A 5,476-nucleotide genomic window follows, 5' to 3' on the forward strand; every position below is an offset into this window, starting at 1 on the left:
GCGCAGGCAGCGTCTCGCCCGGTCCCCGCTTTCAGGATTCCCAAAGTGCCTAAGACGCAGGCAGCCCCCGAGGCTGCCGGGGCCCCTAAGAATCCATGGACTCGGAAGCAATCTCCCCAGGCCAGACCTCAAGCGGCCCCTCCTCCTCCCCCCGCTGCCGCGATCGTGAGGAGGAAGAAGCGGCCGGCCTGACAGCCTCTCCTCTAGGCGGGAGCGAACCCAGTTTCCCCCCTTCATGGGCCGCCCTGCCGCCTCCCAGCTCCGTTCCAGAGCGAGTTCAACACAGAGTGCTTAACTCGGGCCGGCGTTCCTGTCACCGGACCCGCCAGAGGGAAAGAGAGCCAAAGTTCACAGTATTGTTTCACTAGCACTTATTTCGTGCATTCTGTATTAAAAAGCCCCGACACGCGCATCCAGGCAGTTTGCCGAGGGCGCTGTCGAGTGTTGCAAAACACATTAAAAAAAAAAAAAAAAAAGTTGAAAAACAAGAGCAACGTCTGCCATAACGCAGCCCGTGGAGACTCGCGTTTCCACGGCTGTGATGACACAGATGAGCCCGTCACCTCGCTCGCCTGTGACAGAGGCGACGGGACACCGAAATGGCGTATGGTTCGCGCTGCGACCACAAGGGGGCGCCAAAACGCCATCTTCGGTGGAGTGGCCAGTGAGCCCTCTGTCTCTTCGCATGAAGAGCTGGGCCACCTGTGCTCAGTTAGCATGGGTGTTGAAGACACTGGAATAGGGCTACAGGCTGCAATTCAATGTCGCTCCACCACATTTCAAAGAAATCATTTACTCTCATGCTCTGGGCGTCAGTTTTCTCTTGGAGGAAATTTCCACCTTGAGAGACAAAAGAGCTATAGGAGTTGTCCCTCCCAAGGAAATGCACAGCGGATTTTATTCAAGGTATTTCCTTGTGCCAAAGAAAGGGAGGAGGGGGATGAGAGCCATTCTGGATCTCCGTGCCCTGAACCGGCATTGAAGGACATACAAGTTCAGGATGTTGATGCATGCCTCGCTGCTACGGTTTGTACAAGCAGGCGTCTCGTTCACATCGATCGACCTGAGGGATGCTTATTTCCACATCCCCATATATCCCCCACGCCAAAAGTATCTAAGATTTGCTTTCCAGGGGATAGCATAAGAGTGTGTAGCCCTGCCTTTTGGTCTCTCACTGAGCCCGAGGGTGTGTGACGTGCACCGAGGCAGCAGTGGCCCCGCTCATGGAAAAAGAGCACATTGACGCCAACTCAATGCATTACTTTCATAGGGCTCAGCCCAGACTCCCTCCGGGTGAGGGGGGGCCACCCACGAGGGCAGGACAGTGAATGGGGAATGGGGCCCTCACACGCGCTCCACCCACATAAACTGTCTGGAACTGCTGGTGGTTCACCTGTCGCTAAAACACTTTCTCCCTTGGCTGTGAGGTCATCATGTTTTAGTGAGGTTGGACAATTCCACTGTTGTGGCCTACATCAACAGACAGCAGGGTCTGGGGTCCCCCCAAGTTACACACACTGGCACACAGACTGATAGTCTGGAGCAGTGTCCACCTGCTGTCACTGACAGCAGCTCACGTGCCGGGGGTCTTGAACTTTGGAGCAGATCTTCTCTCCAGGGGCAACCCACTGTATGGGGACTGGAAGCTTCACCCAGAGGTGGTGAAGCAGATCTGGCTGCGATTCGGTCAGGCGACCGTGGACGTTTATGCATCCAGGGAGAATGCTCAGTGTCCCCTGTTTTACTCGCTGCACGATCAGAGAGCTCCACTCGGGGTGGATGCCCTAGCTCACGAGTGGCCGAGAACCCTCCTCTATGCTTTTCCCAGTGGCCCTCATTTCTCCAACTCTGGCCAGAGTGAGGGGGAGAAGTCACTATATGATCCTGATAGCCCCGCACTGGCCAGGGAAGCACTGGCTGGCGGTGATTTTTCAGCAGCTGTGCTTGGCCGTTACCACTACGCAGAGACCTCCTGTCTCAGACACAGGGGGGAATATTCCACCCCCACCCAGAGAGGCTAGCTCTATGGGCTTGGCCCGTGGGTGGTTTAACCTGAACACGGTGGGGCTCCCTCATAGTGTTATCGACACTATTCAGTGTTCTGGGGCATCGTCTACTAGGACGCTATATGAGCACAAGTGGCGTGTGTTTGAAAGCTGGTGCTTAGAATCACAGGCCATCCCTTTTCAGTGCTCTGTGGCTGTGATTCTGTCACTTCTTCAGGCCCTGATTAATAGGGGTAAAGCCTTCTCCACCATCAAGGTGTATTTGGCAGCAATTTCAGCCTGCCATATTGGTTTTGAGGGAAAGACTGTTGGCCAGCATCCCTTAATATGCCGTTTCATGAAGGGTGCACGGCGTAAATTGCCTACGTCTAGGCTGTTGGCTCCATCGTGGGACCTTCCCACAGTGTTGGCTGCGCTCTCCTGTTGCCAATTTGAACCCCTGGAACAGGTTGGGTTAAAATTTCTGTCCTTGAAGACGGCTCTATTAATTGCTTTAGCTTCTGCTAAACGTGTGGGAAAGATCCACGCTCTCTCAGTGCATCAGTCATGCATTCAGTTCTCCTCGGATAATACGAGGGTCAGTATGCGGCTCACCCTGCCTTTGTCCCGAAGGTTGTCGGCACATGTTCACCAATAGAACTGCCGGCCTTTTGCCCACCGCCTTTCTCCTCAGAGGAGCAACAGCGGCTGCATACCTTATGTCCAGTCCGTGCTCTGCGCATTTACATGGACCGAACCCAGAGTGTCAGACAAAGTGACCAGCTGTTCGTGTCCTGGGCTAAACCACATATGGAAAAGCCTGTGTCTAAACAGCGCCTCTCCCATTGGATTGTAGGAGCAATTGCCCTGGCCTATACTAGCAGGGGCCTTCAGCCCCCTGCTGGCTTACGTGCACATTCCACTAGAGGTCTGGCGACCTCATGGGCTCTCTTTAGGGGAGTTTCTATTCAGGAGGTGTGTGCAGCTGCATGCTAGACTTCACCTCATACATTTGCTAGGTTTTACAGGTTAGATGTGACAGCACCTAACCTAGCGCGTTCAGTCCTCCGTGCAGGTTCTTCCCGGGTGGGGGCCTCTCCCCTGTGAAGTGCTGTTGGGGACAGTTGTCTTCTTAACAGGCATGTCTGGCAATCCGGGAGTCAGTATTTCTCCCATAGTGAGACACGAAACGAATGCTATGAAAGAGAGCTTAAGGTTATGTATATAACCCCGGTTCTCTGAGTAGCATGAGTGAGTGTCTCACCAGACCGCCCTCCTTGCTATGGAAGCGAGGAAGAGGTGGGCTTGTTTTGAATGACATCTGACGCTATGTCAGCCTATTATATAGGGAGGCACTGGCCCCTCCTGACATGGGCGTCACCTAGCCAGCCTGTAAGGGCTGGCGTAATGGTATTTGAGCTTCTGATGAGGTCACGCAGGAGGCGTTCCCCATAGTGAGACACTCACTCATGCTACTCAGAGAACCGGGGTTATATACATAACCTTAAGTTTTTACTAGTATTTGCCTGACAACTTAGATTAGATTAAAACATTCTGACATGCAAATGAAGAGCTTCTGTGATATTGTGTAATATTATGTTACATGTTAAAACATGACATATATTATTAAAATACAATATTACTGGGGGTCTTTGGTCTGATGTTCTTACCCGTATTTACACACTGTAAGTGTATATGTATGTGTATGTTTGTATGTGTATATGTGTGTGTATGCATATATAACTATGCATATCTGTTGGAGGGTTACTGAGTTACAAAACCTTACTAATACTTAACTAATGCTTAACAGTGTGAAATGGTTGTAAAGTGCTACCAAATAAAGCCCAACTGTCACTATCAAAGCCTTTAGGGCTCATTCTTTCAGTTTAGCCAGTGGCTTCTACATACAGAGCTGATGGAACAGTAACTAAATAAACTCAATAATCACTGTCAGATGCCAAGTTAACACTAAGTTAAAAACTTGTTATACATTGATTCTAAATGTATGGATTCACTAATCCCTTAAAATATTATTCTCACTCTCAGATCACGTGCTAATTCACACACCAGAATGTGCACAGGACTCCAAATGCGTACATGCCATGATCCCCCGGTCTGTGAATAGGACTGAGGGACCGTGAATATATGTCTGCCTGTCGAGTATGTGCCCAAGACCAGAGGAGAGGAAGAACAGAGCTCATATTAAAGGTAGTAGTACTTAATAAACTTCAAATTTAAAAATTAAATGTAATGTTATCATTTTCATTCACATAGTCGATCTCTATAGAAGGTGTTTTGATTACATCTCAAGTATTGTATTAAATTATAATGTTTAAATGTTCTATATAAATTATACATTTTCACATTGTGAAGTCTCCTGCAAACTGACGTAGACTAACTTTGTTAATCAGTCATGAAAACACTCCGTAGCTTTGTGCTGGATAAACAGGTTAGCTTGCAGTATTATGCACATATGTATGTATATTCTCATTTATGTATTCTAATCTTATTCCCGTATTATTTTATTATTATATTCATATAACACAAAGTTGAATTACACTCTGATGGCTTTATCAGAGTGTAACTTAGGGTCGGTATCTTGCCCATGCAGACTGGAGTAGCTAACGATTGCACCACCGACCTTAGTAGATAACAGATCTACCTGCTGAGCTACAGTCACACAGCATGTAAAAAACATTAACTGCTAACACAGACACCGTTTTCTGCATCTCAGCAGCAGCAGGCCCTTCCTAACCCAGTTTGTCTCGTGTGACGTGTTGACAGTCTCGGTGCTCCCTGACACTGATCCTGCTGGAGGAGTGGAACCTCACACTTGCCATAGATATTCCCTCATTTGGTGTTCTGATGATGACAATGCTGTGCACATCAGTCCACAATATTCAAAGGGTGTTAATTTTGGAAGAGACCAGTCCCATAGCCAGATGAGTTTTATATTGAAAAGCAGTGAAAATGAATGAAAAAAGCAAAACTAACTACCACATTCCCATGCTGAAGGGTCTAGAGTTGATATTTGTTATATAATTTGTCACACATCTATATGTTACCCTAGATCTAGATTGGCCTTGGCTGTCCTGTGAGGATAGAGTGTTTATACTTAGATCCTCTTGCTTTCTAATTGGACTGGCAACTAAATATAAGTATCTTATACTTAAGATACTTACTAAACTCTGCACCTTTTCTGTGCACTTTGAATTTACATGTGCTAGTGGTGTTGCCAAATCCACAAGCTGCATTTGTGTAATGGATGTGATTGCAAGCCAACTTCATTCTGGTTGATGGCAAATCAACAGGACAGAGCAGGAGGTTGTTGAAGCTTGAGTGAACATACACACTGCTCAATGAATGCATTCAGGCCCACTTTACAGCTGTAACAAACAGGAAAAGGTCTCTCTCTTAATTTCATAAAATGCAATTTCATTGCATGTGACTGTTTTACGGATGTCAGTTTATCTTTGAAATTCAAACATTTC

At 47.7% G+C, this 5,476-nt stretch overlaps 2 pseudogenes; both read left to right on the forward strand.

Annotated features, from left to right (window-relative positions):
* Nucleotides 1-541: 541 nt before the first annotated feature.
* On the forward strand, nucleotides 542-2,056 carry LOC146645584 (uncharacterized; annotated as a pseudogene).
* Nucleotides 2,057-2,343: 287 nt separating this feature from the next.
* On the forward strand, nucleotides 2,344-2,981 carry LOC146645585 (uncharacterized; annotated as a pseudogene).
* Nucleotides 2,982-5,476: the final 2,495 nt, after the last annotated feature.

The sequence above is a fragment of the Rhamphochromis longiceps genome, linkage group LG20 (assembly GCF_057381845.1).
Source record: "Rhamphochromis longiceps isolate RC_006_pf linkage group LG20, R_longiceps_female_GT1.1, whole genome shotgun sequence".
In the NCBI taxonomy this organism is placed as follows: Eukaryota; Metazoa; Chordata; class Actinopteri; order Cichliformes; family Cichlidae; genus Rhamphochromis; species Rhamphochromis longiceps.